A 17,586-nucleotide genomic window follows, 5' to 3' on the forward strand; every position below is an offset into this window, starting at 1 on the left:
AACGCACTCAGAGCTGCCTTGAAAATGAAACAGGTTAAAGTCAGAGACTCTCAGTCCATTTGCTGATGTATGGAAACACTGGTGGCTTCATTCATGCTGCTGCTATAGCATGCCCTCTTTTCTTCCCTAAATCTTGGGAAATGCTTTGCCTGTTTTTCTACGTTCATCTTGGGTGATCACAGCTCTTTTTTCTTGATACAATTAGCCAAGAGCCTAAAAGAAAAAGCCAGGCACACAGCATCCAGATAAATAAAAATGGCATAGTCTTAAAACGTACAACTTAACTGAAAATACTTTTTTACAGAGTTAATAGCAAAACTCCCCAATAACTTTCTCTAACTTATAGTTGCTCAACAGGTGTTATCTATTTGTTGTAGATTTTGCCATGAAAGTTATATTTGTTTTATTTATATAGGTCTCCTCCATCTCTAGATACAACTAATCTAGTTCATTTTGGTGGACTCTACATATTATGAGCTAATTTATTTGAAATTTCTTTGAAGAGCACATGAAGTGTTATTCAAAATGTTTTATTTTCTGTCACTGTTTAGAAACATAAGTATTTTATGCTGTAGAGAACTGTTCTAAATTCAGATTCAAATCAGACTTTGTCCAAGTGACCCCAGTTCAATGGCATTTACTCATTTTATTTATATTAAATATTTGATGCATAATGTGAATATGTTCTGAAGTCAATAGGTATTGCAGATGCAAGAATGAGTTTGCTTTTCTGAGTGCCAAGTACTCTTGAACACACTTCCAGGGTTATCATAGCAGAGGTTTGAGAAAATGTGCTTCAATATCTGCACATTGCTGATCGAATTTTTCTAAGCTTTTTGGCTTTCTTGCTTCTAGATTTGCTTGACATACAAAGGAGGATATCTACCTTGCTAGTATACTACCTTCATGGTCTAATAACTTGCACACTCCCAATGAAATAAAATCCTAGGCTGCTAATCTCCTTATGGGCTAGCCCCAGAAAGTGAACCTGGTATATATTTGACTCTATAGCAGGGTCTAATTTTTACGCCTTAAATCATGTGATGAGACTAGCAAGTCAGGCAGTTAACCAAGGATTCAACAGGCTAACCATGCTCTTCATTCATCTCCATGGGCATATGTCTCTCAGAGGGAACATTTTTTTTTCTGAGGTCTAAAATGCTCTGTTAGTTTCCGAATAGCCACATTAAAACCTCTATTATCTCTTGTTCCTTTGAGCAAGCAAAACATATCCTGGAGGTCAGGGCCCCTGAAGGGTGACTTTTTGTAAGATAACTGCAGAATCACATGCAGTTACAAGTAGTTTTAAACATCTCTATTTAGATCATATTTGAACAACCCTTAATCTCATTCTAGACCAAAAGTAGTCGAATCCATAAAAAGGTTAAACAGTCATTTAAAATTACATGTAGTAACTGATGTAGGAAAATCCACATGATTCTCCTTAAATTAATAGCAAGTGCCTGCTTCAGATAACTTTGTGTAATACCATTCTTTATGACACTATATTTAAATCATTTTTATTAACATGCTTCTAAATGGAACATCACAATATTACTCCTCATTTCAAAAAATTTATGAATACTCTATTATGCACATAAATTTTCCTGTACCCCAATAAGATGCAAAAAATATAGTAGCACATTATTTTTCTATTGAAGAAAATGTATTAAGGCCATAGCTGAATTCATATTTTTTCAGAATTAGTATGTGAAGATATTACTCATACTTACCTAACAATGGAATAAATATGAGAAAGTGAATCAAATCAGACCAGATCTAAGACTTATCTTTCAGGAATTTTACCAGTTACTTCACTAAAAAGAATTAAAAATCAATTACAGGACCACAAGGAAGCTTGTGTGTAATATATAATTATGCTTACACTCTCTGATGGAGGGGATTGCATAGACTCTATGTTGATCAGTTCTTAGCTCTAGGACTGAAGCACATATACCACTAGCTTCTAGAGGTTGGCTGGCTACCTTGCTCAAAGTCATGCCTTCTTTTTAGGGGTTGCTGCATCCAATGACTGGCCAGTGCCTAATAAGGTAAAGCCCCTTTGCCTGTCAGAAAGCTAACTCCATTTCAGACTGTGCTTTCCATTGAAGTTGATCTTCAACACCATTCTATACCCAGAGCTGTGCATAGGATAAGGCATAAGGCACATAGTGGATGCCCAGTAAACATTTGCTTAAAGAGGTGTAGTGAATGTAAATTGTACATAGAGTGGTCTTCAGGCTCTGAGTTATTTTCATTTTGACTTTCTCTAAAAGTTCATCAAAGATTTCAGATAGGTGATACAATTTGATGTGACAAGATTAATTTTAATCAATATATTTCAGCTTTCCTCCTTTTTGAAGGTTTAGTGACAGTAAGATTTATTCCTTGATTATAATGATATGGGAAAGTTTCAGCACCTGTCACACTCAGGAACATAACAACCAAATATAAAAATATGGTTGACCCTCAGTTTAACTACTATTAGAAGTCAAGATCAAGTTATACTTAATTAAAGGAAAAAGTGCTACATGCAATTAATTCCAGATTTGAAGTAATGAGTATTTGAAGAAAATGCTCATTCATTTTCAGGTAGTGAACTTTTAAAGTTTTGAAATTATGGCCAACTTGTAATAATAATCACATTAACTTTGTGGAATAAAAGCATGTTTATGTTTTTTAGAAAAGAATTTAGGGGTTGAATATTTATTTTGTAAAATTATTGATGTTTCATAAAACTCCCTGTTTTGGTGTAAATTTTCTTAAATGTAAAAGATGAACCACCAGGTGCAACATCTGTTACTATGAATAAAATGACATTCTCATTCAGCAGGAACAAATACAGCAACTGCAAGGTCTTCTCTTTGGAGGAAACTACATTAGGAAAAGTAAAGGCCCTGTAGAACTACCATGAACTGACATTGCATAGATATATTAACACATTCTTTAATATTGTGTATTGTGCATAAATGGCAAAAGTTAGAGTTTGGTTTATTTTCCTAACGTTTACAGATGTCTTAAAGTAAATGGTGTTTATCATTGGATATTAAAATAATATACAGGACATTTTATATCAACGATATGCATATGTTTTGCTGTTGCTTTATTATTTTCCTTATATTGCCCACCATCACTCCAAAAATTGTTACATATCATACCTTTCAGATACAGATAATACTATATCCATCAGCACAAAGTTATATCTGCAATAGTACAAAACACAAAGCATTTAGTAACTCAAACTTTTTAATTTAGGCAATGTGGAATAATTCCTGGGCTCTTTGTATATTGTGAATTCTGCATGGAGCTTTAATTTAAAGTCTTTTAGCTTGAGATAGAGACTTCTAATATTTTTGCTCATCCAATTCTTCCTTTACTCTAAGTAAAGGATGAGATTACATTTCCAAACTCTTTAAAAATACGTAGAAATGTAACTTCTCAAGCCAATGTATTTTGAGCAGAAGTAATATGCATCATTTCCTTAACAAAGCATGTAGTCAATGACTTAAGACCCCGCAATATTTCTTTTCCTGTTGCATTGCTGAAGACATCACATATTGTAGATAGTGCAGCAGCAGGCTGTGGATCCTCCATCAACCTAGAATTCTGAGGAGCCACGTGGAGGATGGTGTTCCTGGAAAGAATCCCAGGCCCAGAAAAGACAAGTGAAGAATTAATTCTTGTTAAGTCACTAGGATTTTCTGACGGTGGGTTGCCACATCATAATCTATTGTGTTCTGACTTTTGCATTCATGAAAACAACAAACTGGGACTCATGAAGGCATAATATAGGCATAAATAGCCAAATAATCATTAAATATAGGTAACCCATATGATAATGAATTAACCCAACTGATACTCAGTTTTCCTATTTGTAACATACCTGAAATATATGTTCTAGGTTGGTGCAAAACTAATTGTGGTTTTCACTATTAAAAGTAATGGCAAAACCACAATTACTTTTGTACTAATTTAATATAAACTCTGTTTATGCTCAAAGGAGTTAATTGGAGTAAATGTGTTCTAGAAAGCTGAGGCAGAAATACTGGTTGATTTATTGCTATTGCTGAAGTGGTAGAATTAAAGAGAGTGTCGTATATAAAAGACAAACTTTCTCAAACTATTCTAAGAATGAGTTGACTATGAGTAAAAATGTGTTTTGGTAATATTATATGGTATTTGGCTTGATGTCTGATAGGGTTTGGCTGTGTTCCCACCCAAATCTCATTTTGAATTGTAACTGCCACAATTCCCACGTGTTGTGGGAGAAACTCAGTGGGAGGTAATTGAATCACAGGGGTGGATCTTTCCTGTGCTGTCCCCGTGATAGTGAATAAGTCTCATGAAATCTGATAGTTTTAAAAATGGGAGTTTCTATGCACAAGCTTTCTCTGTTTACCTGCCACCATCCATGTAGTATGTGACTTGCTCATTCTAGCCTTCCGCCATGATTGTGAGACCTCCCCAGCCACAAGGTGTAAAAGTAATTACACCAACCTAATAACATGTATTTCAGGTATATTACAAATAGGAACACTGGATATCAGATGGGTTAATTCATTATCATATGGGTTACCTTATGATAACCTTATGATAACAATTTAATGATTGTTTGGCTATTTATGCCTGTATTATGCCTTCAGACCACAAGTCTCAGTGTGTTGTTTTCACAAATGCAAAAGTCAGAACACAAGAGATTATGATGTGACAACCCACAGTTTGAAAATCCCAGGGACTTAAATCCACTAAAACTCTTTTCCTTCCCAGTCTTGGGTATGTCTTTATCAGCAGCGTGAAAACAGACTAATACAGTAAATTGGTACCAGTAGCATGGGGTGCTGCTGCAAAGATACCCAAAAGTGTGGAAATGACTTTGGAACTGGGTAACAGGAAGAGGTTGGGAAAGTTTGGGGGGCTCAGAAGACGACGGGAAAATGTGACAAAGTTTGGATCTTCCTAGAGACTTGTTGAATGACTTTGCCCAAAATGTTGATAGTGATATGGATGATAAAATTCAGGCTGAGGAGGCCTCAGATGGAAATGAGGGAATTGTTTGAAACTGGAGCAAAGGTGACTCTTACTATATTTTAGCTAAGTGACTGAAGGTATTTTGTCCCTGCCCTAGAGATCTGTGGAACTCTGAACTTGAAAGAGATGATTTAGGTATCTGGTGGAAGAAATTTCTAAGTAGCAAAGCATTCAAGAGGTGACTTGTGTGATATTAAACACATTCAGTTTTATAAGGAAAGTAGAGCATAAGAGTCTGGAAAATTTGTAGCCTGACAATGTGATAGAAAACGAAATCCTATTTTCTGAGGAGAAATCCAAGTCAGCTACGGAAATTTGCGAGTAATGAGTAGACAAATGTTAATCTCCAAGACAATGGGGAAAATGTCTCCAGAGCATGTCAGAGGTCTTCATGGCAGCCCCTCTCATCACAGACCCAGAGACCTAGGAGGAAAATGTGGTTTTGTGGGCTAGGCCAGTGGTCCCTGTGCTGTGTGCAGCCTAGGCACTTGGTGCCCTGCATCCCAGCCACTCTAGCCATGGCTGAAAGAGGTCGATATAGAGCTTGAGTTATGGCTTCAGAGGGTGCAAGTCCCAAGTCTTGGCAGCTTTCACATGGTGTTGAGCCTGCGAATGTAGAGAAGGCCAGAATTGGGGTTTGGGGACCTCTGTCTAGATTTCAGAAGATGTATGGAAATGCCTGGATATCCAGACAGAAGTTTGCTTCAGGGGTAGGGCCTTTATAGAGAATCTCTGCTAGGGCAGCACAGAAGGGAAATGTGTGGTTGGAGCCCTTCACTAGGTAGGGCACCACCTAGTGAAGCTGTGAGAAGAGGGCCACCATCCTCTAGACCCTAGAATGGTAGCTCCACTGACAGCTCTCACTGTGCACCTGAAAAAGCCTCAGATACTCAGTGCCAGCTCATGAAAGGAGGCAGGATGGGGTGGTTACATCCGGCAAAGCCACAGGATCAGAGCTGCCATGACCATGGGAACCCACTGCTTGCATCAGCATGACCTGGATGTGAGACATGGAGTCAAAGGAGATAATTTTGGAGCTTTAAGATTTTACTGCCCTGCTGGATTTTGGACTTGTGTGAAGCCCAGTAGCCCCTTTGTTTGGCCAATTTCTCCCATTTGAAATAAGTGTATTTACCCAATACCTGTATCCCCACTGTATCTAGGAAGTAATTCACTTGCTTTTGATTTTACAGGCTCATAAGCGGAATGGACTTATTTGTCTGAGATGAGGCTTTGGACTGTCAACTTTGGGGTTAATGCTGAAATGAGTTAAGACTTTGGGGAAATGTAGGAAGCATGACTAGTTTTGAAATATGATGACATGAGATTTGGGAGTGGCCAGGAGTGGAATTATATGGTTTGGCTGTGTCCCCACCCAAATCTTATCTTGAATTGTAACTCCCACAATTCCCATGTATCATGGGAGGAATCTGATGGGAGGTAATTGAATCATGGGGCAGGTCTTTCATGTTGTTCTCATGATAGTGAATAAGTCCCTTGAAATCTGATGGTTTTAAAAACGGGAGTTTCCCTGCACAAGCTCTCTCTCTTTCCCTGCCACCATTCATGTAAGATGTGACTTGCTCCTCCTAGCCTTCCACTATGATTGTGAGGCCTTCTCAGTCATGTGGAACTGTAAGTCCATTAAACCTCTTTTTCTTCCCAGTCTTGGGTATGTTTTTGTCAGCAGTGTGAAAATGGACTAATACAATATCCAAAGACCACCTGAATCTCATCAGACATTTGCTTCTTTTTCTGTAAAATTTCTGAGTGAGATACACAAAAAAGGCCCAATAACATAATGGAAGAAAATACTGCCTTATTTTTAGATGGGCCTATACCCTGATACTCAACTTCAAGGCTCTGGTAATACTGGATCTGAACAAATTCCTTCATCCGAAAGATCAGTTAGGGTCTATTATCTCCTTATGCATGTCATAATTCTGCCAAAAAATAAAGCCAGCAGGAGAAAAAAATGCGTGCGTGCATGCACACACACACACCACACACACATACATATATATACACACATACATATATATATGTATATACATGCACACACACACACACAGAGTCACGTGCTGTATGTGACATTTTGGTCAATGAAAGACCACCTATATTGCAGTGGTCCCATAAGATTATAATGGAGCTGAAAAATTCATTTCGTCTAGTGACATCATAGCCATTTAAAGTTATAGCAAAACTCATTACTTACATGTTTGTGGTGATGCTTGTGTAAACAAACCTACTGCACTACCGGTCATTAAAAAAATGTACATTAATGTCCTAGGTCTTCACATTTACTCACTTCTCTCTCACTGACACACAGAAAGCTCCATGCCTGAAAAGGACCCTTTACAGGTGTACAATTTTTTATCTTTTATATTGTATTTTGTACTACATCTTGTCTATGTTTAGACAGATTTGGATACACAAATACCATTGTATTATAATTGCATAAAATATTGAGTAAAGTACAGCAACATGTTGTACAGTTTTGTAGCTCAGAAGCAATAGTCTCTACCACATAGCCTAGGTGTGTAGCAGGCAATAATATTTAAGTTTGTGTAAGTACGCTGTATGATGTATGCACAATGATGAAATCACCAAAAGGCATATTTCTTAGAACAAATACTTAGAGTTAAGCAAAAAATGACTTTGTGTGTTTGTGTGGGTGTACATGGCAAGAAGACAGGACTTAATGCTTCAATATTGAGGCAGAATTTCTTCTTCTCCAAGAAGCCTCAGTTTTGCCATTATGGCCTTTGACTGATTATTGAGTGTAATGTCCTTTTCTTAAAGTTAACTGGTCATAGCTGTTACCTACATCTACAGAATACCTTCACAGTAACATGTAGATTAGTGTTAAATAAAACAGCTTGGTATTATGGCCTATCCAAATCAGTACAAAATATGAAGCATCTCAGCTTTCTTGAAGCCAATATCTAAATCTTAGAACTTATCTCCTATAATCAGATGCTTGGTGGAAGAACTTGAAGCAATCGTTAATTTCAGAATGCTTAAAGAGAGAGAGAGAGAGAGAGAGAGAGAGAGAGGTCAGCATGGTTAAGCTGTTCCTGGATTTGGACCTGCAGTAAAGATGAAAGAAAATCCCAAAGACAACTGTAAACAAAAACACAATTTTTGCAAGCACAGTGTTCTGTCTACTCACAGATGTAGCACATTTTATATTTTGCAAATTGGCCAAGAAGATAGCAATCCATCCTTAGAGGGAAGAAAGTAGACAGAGAGTTGGACATGTGTGGAGGCTTTTCTTCTCTCTCCACAAGCTCTTGGGTAAATTTACTTTAAAAATGGCAGCTCTAGTAGAGGGTGTTAGTGCTCTCTCCAAATCCTCCTAGCATTCATCATTCCTAATCATGCCAGCAGTATTCTATGGAAGTGCCAGGCAGTTAACATCACTGGGAACAGCTTTCAATTAATGATGAATAGAGGCTGATGAATAAATCCCTCAGGTTTCTCATCTCTATGTGGAGCAACTCTGGTATTCTGCCCAGTCTGCAGAGATCCACAGTGGGGTTGAGTCTAAATTGCCCAGAGTGATAACTCTCCCACTACTATATTCTGTACTTTTTTAAAATTTGTGTGTCACTTACCCACTTTTTTTCTTTCTTTTTACTTTTCTTTTCTTTTTCTTTTTTTTTTTTCCTTCCTGGGGTCACTTAGCAAATCAATCACTTTCCGTTTGAACCTTTGACTTAGACTCTGCTTTGGAGAGAGAGGGTGGGTGGAACCTAAAACTAAGACAAATACATATAAGTTGCTTACATAATCTTATTTAAAACTTTAAAAGTGATACAATAAAAAACTGAATCTCTGTATAATTCAGCATAACCTAAATTTATGTAACCACAGGGGAGTTTTTAACAGTGTGTTTATTTATATACTGACCAACTGGAGTTCTATTAAACTTTGAGAAATGCTGACCTAGAAAAATAATTGAGTATATTTATCCATTGTATTGGTCCGTTTTCATGCTGCTGATAAAGACATACCCAAGACTGGGCACTTTACAAAAGAAACAAGTTTAATGGACTTACAGTTCCAACTGGCTGGGGAGGCCTCACAGTCATGGCAGAAGGTTAAAGGCATATCTTATATGGTGGCAGACAAGAGAAGAAAGCTTGTGCTGAAAAACTCCTGTTTTTAAAACCATCAGATCTCATAAGACCTATTCACTATCATAAGAACAGCATGGAAAAGACCCACACTCATGATTCAGTTACCCCCACTGGGTCCCTCCCACAACACCTGGGAATTCAAGATGAAATTTGGGTAGGGACACAACCAAACCATATCATTCATGATTCTTAACTATTGTGATTATTAATTATTTCATCAAAAAATATGTATTTAGCATTCCATTTACTAATATAATTTTTGAAATTGTACAGTTTCTGAATTTATGGCTTTATTTATATCTAATGTTTCTCTTGTGAAAGTGTTTGTAGGCAAACAGGGAAGAGAGACATGTTGGCGGATAGGCTAACATACAGCTTCGACTTGAACAGACAGAACAGCATGTGGAGACTCACACCATGATATTCTCCAACAGCTACCACAGGAATGTATCATGAAAACTAAAAAAAGTTCACAGATCCTTTGAAAGAAGTGACATGCCACTGAAAAATCCACAAAACAGGCAAAAACTGTGAGTTCCCACGGTGTGAGAGGGGGAAAATCTGCTTCTCAACCCACATCTCCACCAGGAAATCCGAAAATCCAGATCACAGGAGAAAGATTTAACTTTACCTAAAGCTGAAACAAATTTAGGGAGTCATATGAAACATAAAAGTAGAAGAAGCAGCAGGAAGAGACTTGCAGGCACTCCCAGTCTTCAGCTTGAACGCTGGGAGGCCATTCCTGACTATATCTCACAGGGGCCCTCAGGGAAGGCAGCAAGTGGAATTGGGGAGGGGTTGTGGGATAAAGAAAGCTTCCAACTGAAATTGGTAATAGTTTCGACTGGACACAAATATTCCTGAGCAGAGTCAAGGAGATGAGCAGAAGCTGCTGCAGATATGAGCAGAGGAGCCACCATTAATGGAGTGACCAGATGGAGAGGGGTGAAATCCATAAGGCAAGTTTGCTTTCTCAGCAGGGAAGCTCACAGCCTGGGGCAAGGTCTGAGCAGGACACTCCCCAGCTGTGTGAGAACTGTGTGAGGCTTCTTGCTACCAGCTATCTCCCCATTCCCTGGTGAACTATATGACACAGCAGAGGCAGCCAAGATCCTCTCTTGAACATAACCCCATTGGCCCAAGAACCACCTCCCACATCCCTCATAGTGGCCTTGCAAACCAGCAAACCCCGCCACAAAAACGTCTGAGTCCAGACCAGCCTAACTCTGCCCCTACTTGATGGTATTTCTCTACCCGCGCTGGTAGCTCAATATAAACATATAAGCTCTTGGGGGCTTTAAGGCCCCACCCATCACCTGAGAAACCAAAATAGTTACCCTGGCTAACTTAGGGCAAGATTAGCACTATCCCCACAACCCCCGCCGCTACTACCACAGCTAGTGCTCTCTTGAAATTGCCACCTCCTGGCTGGAAGCCAACCAATTCAGGCCTTTACAACAACTCATGACAGAATACCCATGATCTTAGGAAGGAGAAGACAATACCTAATTCCACTGGCTGCAACATCTTGGCTAACCAGAAGTCCTGAGTGTGTCCATGTGACAACTTCACTGCTAGCACAACCAGCATTCAAGAAAACCAGCACGCTAAACATATCTACAACCAAGGACTGTGACAGAGTACCCCACTCCCCTGCCACCTCCACCAGAGCAGATGCTGATATCTGCGGCTGGAAGACCTGAACAAAGGTCACATCACAAGACTCTTTGCAAACATTCTCCCACAGCAGACCATAGCCTAGTAACCCCACTGGGTGGCTAGACCCAGAAGAGATATAACAATCACTACCGTTCAGCTCTCTGGATGTGCCATCCCTAAAGAAAGGGGAAGAGCACCACATCAAAGAACCAACCCATGGATGACAGCATCTGAACAGCAGGCCTTGAGTTTCAGACCTCTGCACTGAAATAGTCTACCCAGATTAGAACGAACTGGAAAAGTAATTCTAATATTATGACAAAAAAGGATTCTATAACACCTCCAAAAGATCACACCAACTCCCAGCAATGGATCCAAACGAAAAAGAAATCTCTGAATTGCCAGAAAAAGAATTCAGAAGGCTGATTATTAAGCTACTCAAGGAGATACCAGAGAAAGGTGAAAAACAACTTAAAGAAATTAAATACATATATATATAGGACATGGATGAAAAGTTCTCCAGAGAAATAGATACCATAAGGAGAAAACAATCACACTTCTAGAAATGAAAGACATACTTAGAGAAATACAAAATGCAGTGAAAAGTGTCCACAATTGACTAGAATAAATAGAAGAAAGAACTTCAGAGCTTGAAGACAAGGCTTTCAAGTAACCCAATCAGACAGACAAAGAAAAATAAAATAAAAATAAAATGAAGCCTCCCAGAAATCTGGGCTTATGTTAAACAGCCAAACATAAAAATAATTGGTGTTACTAAGGAAGAAGAAATCTAATACAAGTTTAGAAACCCTATTTGATGGAATAATTGTGGGAAACTTCCTTGACCTTGCTAGATATTTAGACATCCAAATACAAAAAGTTCAAAGAACACCTGGGAAATTCATCACAAAAAGATCATCACCTAGGCACATAGTCACTGGGTTATCTAAAGTCAAGACAAAGGAAAGAATCTTAAGAGCTGTGAGGCAAAAACATGAGATAGCCATGGTGTCATGGAATACTACTCAGTAATAAAAGAAATGACATAATAGCATTTGCAGCAACCAGGATGGAACTGAAGATTATTATTCTAAGTGAAATGACTCAGGATTGGAAAATCAAATATCATAAGCTCCCACTTATAAGTTGGAGCTATGCCATGAGAACACAAAGGCACAAGAATGCTTTTTCCTTTAGGTAAATACCCAGTAGTAATATTGCTGGGTTAAATGGTGGTTCTACTTTTAGTTCTTTCAGGAATCTTCATACTGTTTTTGAGAGTGGTTATACTAGTTTACATTTCAACCACTAGTGTAGAAGTGTTGCCTTTTCACCACATCCATGCCAACATTTATTATTTTTTACTCTACCATTATGGCCATTCTTGCAGGAGTAAGGTAGTATCTCATTGTGGTTTTAATTTGCATTTACCTGATGATATAAGGACGTAGGGGACTCAGGCGGAGGGGTGGAAGCGGGGTGAGGGATAAAAGACTACACAATGGGAACAATGTGCACTCCTTGGGTGACGAGTGCACCAAAATCTCACACCTTACTACTAAAGAACTTATTCATGTAACCAAAAACCACCTATTTCCCAAAATATTTTGAAATTAAAAAAAAGAAAGTCTCTGTAGGCAAGATACAACATGGTGAAGCTCTAAAATTAAAAATAATATCAGATATTTGAATGCATAAACATAAAATAATTATGTGGCAAAAATACTGTAAAGAAGTCAAAATTGCAAAAAATACTTACAAGTCACACTTCAAAGGTATAATTTCTTTAAATAAAACTATTATATTTGAGGATGAAAACGTCAATATTAAAAAATAAAATGGGCAAAGAATAAGAGTTACTAAAATAAAACTTCTAAATTATGAAAAGGTGTTCAACTTGATCACAACTACATACACACAAATATAACCACATTTGGATGCCATTTTCTCCTATGTGAATGATTAAAACAATAATTTAATACTTCACAGTATGACCATACATTCCTTATGAAAATGTAAACTGGAAGAACCCCACTGGAAGATAATTTGGCAATATGTATAAAATTACTTTTCTACGAATCCATGTTACAAAGACACTCACGTGTGAAAAAAATCAATGTATAGGAATATTTATTGAACTATCCACAGATAACTTGGTAAGTTAATAATTATACAATTAGCATTTTCTTGACCTTGTTATAGAGCAAATATAGAAGGGAGAGGAAGAGAGAATGAGAAATGTGAATATCACATGACTATATTTCTACAATGAGAATTATTCATGGAAATTAAATTCATTGAGAGCCAGCTACAACTGGACACCAGACCCTGTGCTAGGTGGGAGAAGATTCAGGTAATTGACAGGAAAACCTGCTCTGAAGATCTCAAGGTCAATGTCAACTCCCACATGGGAAGAGGATCCCGGAGATTAAACAATTTTTCACACACTTTAATTCAAGTGTACACAGTTGACTGAAGTCTTTCTACATGGAACAGATTGTATTATGCACTGAAAGGACAATAGTTCATAAAGGGTACAGACTAAAATTTATTTCATTGACAGAAAGCTTTGTAAACAAATGGCCTGGGGTTATTTGTTTTGAAATATCAATTGTGAAATATCATTATATCTCTTTCAGTTGGAGACATTTTCCTTAGTGAGCTGCAAATTTGCAAACTGTTTTTGATGCAGATAGCATTAGCAAAAGGAAGTCACAGAACCGATTCCTAAAATGGTGTGAATTCTTACAATAACAAAGTATTCTATAACAAACATATAACACATTTTAAAGAGAAATTTCAAGCTTTGTAATACCACAGAGCCACCCCTTTGTCTTATTTTCTTCTTCAACCATCACCACAACCTCGTCCATGTGTCCTTTCTTAGTTTCTACAACACTTTTCCTTTTTTCTTTGTTGTTGTTTTCTTCCATCCTCATACTATCACCAAGAAATGCTTAAAAGGAGAATCCGGCACATAGTGTTTAGCACCCTAAGTCTGAAATTTTTTTTTCATCAGTTATTGAACATGATTGCTACTTACCTAGATTCCAGTGGCCTCAGGTCTAGTTACTGTACTTGTACTCTTTTCTTCTCCCTGCTTCCGCAGTTTGACCTGTGTAGTCCTTCTGATGCCTTGTTACACACAAATCAGATTCTCTGCGTAGTGATTCTTTCTCCTCTAAGAACTTCAGGCTGACGTCTGTAAACACTATTCCAAGGTTTATCTTCTGGATGGGGTCTCCTACCTTAAATGATATTCCTCCTACTAGGCATTCTTTTCTTGAGAACCACAAACTAAACATGGGGATCTTCTAATCCAGTTTATATATTCCGTTTTTTACTAAGTATTTGAAGAATGCATGTAAGAATATTTATGTATTTGCTTTATTGTTCCCATAAAAAACCTTGTTTGCATGTCAGCTATATAATATATATGCTATTCTGGAATTTTAAATTTGTGCAAAGAACATTTGTTTGATCACCAGTAAAGTTATAATGACTTTATAAAAAACACACCTTCTTGTTCATGTTCTGTAATGTGGCTTTTTTTATAAACTAGAAATATTAAGGTATAGTTTCCTTTGCAGTTTCATTGTCATTTCCTAAACTAAATATAATAGTTTAATGAAGTATGAAGATACCAAAACTTGAGATGATTAACAGCAAAATTATTGAATATTTTCTACTGGACATATTTCCAATTTTTATAATTACCCACCTTTTGATCAGCCAAAAGAGGAAATTGCTAATTGCCAAGCTATATTGTCTGTGTTGGTATTAAAGTCAATGCAAGCCATAGAAATTTTAGAAGCACACTGGAATACTGAAACTATTATTCAAAGTCATTATGGGTGCAACTAACAAAAAAGTTGTGCAAAGCATTGAAGTTAATGAAACGATTCAATGAGCAAAATAAATACTAGGCAGAAAGCTTCCCTAGAGTGTGGAAAGTTAAGAAACTGATTTGGAAGAGTAAGCAAATACAAGTTAAGACAGAAAATAATAGAGCAAATTCACTGTGTCAAACTGAATAGAATATTTCAGCTAACAACATTGTATTCCTCAAATCTATTCATAGCGGACAGAAGACAAGAGTGACAGGGAAGAATTATATCTTGTGGCTAGGAAAAAAGAGGTTTGCTAAGCAGTTTATTTTTTGCTACCATCAGTACAGAGATAGGTCCAGATTCTTCATATATATTTCTTTGTTATGCCAACTGTCTAGAATCATTAGTACCACACCCAGTCAGAACTGACTACAGTGACTCACTCCAACCCTTGACTGACTTCTCAGGAAATACAGACAACTAAGGTACTGCCCACTTATAATCAGTAGGTGTCTTTACTGTGTTCTTGATGAAATGTGAAAGTAGAACAATATGTTTTATTCTAGTTAGCAAACCTGCCACAAGTTTTAACAGGCAGTTTTGATTCTCACAAATGCCAAACTATCTGAACATTATCATCCCAGAATGGTACAGGGTCAATCAGGTAAAAGCGAGGAGACAACGAAGTTTATTTGACCATAATCTAGTCTGATAATTTGATATAAATGCTAAAACACAAATGCCTGGGACAACCCTCAGATATTCTGCACTTGTATGTTTGGGTGCGCCATATAAATTTACCTTTTCAAAAGCTTTCCAGTTATGTTGATGCTAACAGTCTGAGCATCACACAGATTAGTGCTAGAGAGCTTTCGATTTGTACACTACCTATGTAAGTGATGACTGCCTATTTATTCCCAGATCCATTTCCTTTCCTCTGCTCTGGTCTGTAACATGGGAAACCACATTTATCAGGCCCTTTGGATTCTAGGTAAGATTGTTTAGTGAGAGGTGTTCTGGGTGTATAATCACTTCTTTTTTTTGTTTTATCTAGTGCTGGGGTGTGTAGTGGCTTTCTGCTGTTGCTAACCTCTGAATTGCCTCACTATCCTCTGTTTGACTTTAGAGCTATTCTATCACAAATGTAAACAACTCCCTGTGTTAAGATCTGTTTGTGAAAGATCAAAAATTGCTTTTCTTTCCTGGATGAACCCTGAATGAAAATGTGTATTACTTTGCCTCATGAAATCAGCATATTCATAGATGCTTCTGGATGAGCAAACCAGAAAGTTGACAAGAGTAAAACGTAGACTTTGGAATAAACAAAATTGTGGGAACTTGCTTGTATACCATTTCCAATAGATAAATTGTAAAATTGTTCCCGTGTTACAATATCCATTAAATATAAGGGATTAGAATCCCTTTTCTGGAAATAAGTTTAAATAGTGATAAATAAGTCATTCTATAAATTCACAAAATCAGCTAATTTCATTGAAGAATAAGAAGGATGCTGGACACGGCTTTCAACTTCTTATCTAGGCCAAGAGGAGGTTGAAACATGTAACTTCAATAAATCACTATTTGTGGACCTTAAAAAGGGATGATATTGGCTTTGGTCTAGCTAAATGTGGCCAGATAATAAGTCCCTTCAATTTAAACAAGTTATACCACTAGAGAATAGAAACCAGCTGAAGGTCTGAAAACTCTAATATTCCCGACAGTACCTTCCTACGTTGTTCTCAGCATATTGTTTAGGTCAGGGTCATACAAATATTCTTCATATTTGGTGATAAGGCTGATTACTTTTAAAAATTTTTGTCATTTTGGGTATCAGATACAGAGATACTTAAGATATCAAAACTCAAGACAGCTGGTTTGCAAACCACTGATTTAAATTATTGCTAAGTGATTTCCCATAAGGAAGTAATTATTGAGCCTATGAAAATTTTTATATTTGGTGGGAGGTGAAGGAAGAATATATGAGAAATTCTTTGCTTACCAGGCTCTGAAACTATTTCAGTTATATATTGGAATAAAGATTTGTTACTAAACATGTTAAGTTTATGCTTCAAAAGGAAAATCAAATGGAATAAAACAAAGTAAGAATTACAGTCAACTTTGAAGTATTGCTGTGTGGAATATATAAATTGTACAGAAAAAAATGTTTGATATTGTTTTGATACCTGTAAGATTTGATAACTGAAAATAATACATTTATTTTCTTCAAATGCTTAAAATGTGTAAGGTAGTTCCTAAGTGCTTTACATATTTTAGTTTATTTAAGAGTCAAAAGAACCCTATATGTTACGTACTATTATTATTTCCATTTTATAGCTGAGGCATCTGAGACTAGAGAAATTCAGTAATTGCCCAAGATACAAAGCTCATAAGTGACAGAGCCAAGATTTGTACCAGGACAGACTGTCTCCAGAGTCTGTAATCTTAACCACTAAGCATATGTTCTCTCTTCTTGTACTGTAATACCATGATACCCGTTGCACATTCTATGCAGAGAATCTAGACTCAAAAAAGTTAATAGAGTCGTGCTGAGCAGGAATAGAGTTCTGAAGAGGCTCTAAAAAGGAAGAAGTTGCTTATATGTTTAGAAAATAAGAGTTGGAAGCTTTGAATCCTAGAATTTTTTAGACTTTTCCCTCTGTTTGATTCAAGTATTATGTATGTGTGTGCGCGTGTGTGTGTGCATGTGTGTGTGTGTGTTTATATTTGCCATGTGTTTATTTAGCAATCAAGGTGTTTACCTCATATTTCTAAGCATATGGTTGCTAAGTGGAAACAAAATAGTCATTTTAACACTGTAGAGAAGTGAGTCAAATTGAGCTTTAGAAATCTGTCTTCCTCCCTCTCTGGTGGTAAAAGTTTGATGTGGGAAGCATAGGATGTGGTAGCTTTATGACTGCTATGTAGAG

The 17,586-nt window shown here is 37.1% G+C and overlaps 1 long non-coding RNA gene across 1 annotated transcript in view; it reads left to right on the plus strand.

Moving 5' to 3' along the window:
- The window catches only part of LOC139363169 (uncharacterized), a 108,439-nt gene that overhangs the window by 72,261 nt on the left and 18,592 nt on the right, over positions 1-17,586 (plus strand). The gene's annotated exons all lie outside the window — the stretch shown is intronic.

Source organism: Macaca nemestrina, chromosome 5 (genome assembly GCF_043159975.1).
Source record: "Macaca nemestrina isolate mMacNem1 chromosome 5, mMacNem.hap1, whole genome shotgun sequence".
Taxonomy (NCBI): Eukaryota; Metazoa; Chordata; class Mammalia; order Primates; family Cercopithecidae; genus Macaca; species Macaca nemestrina.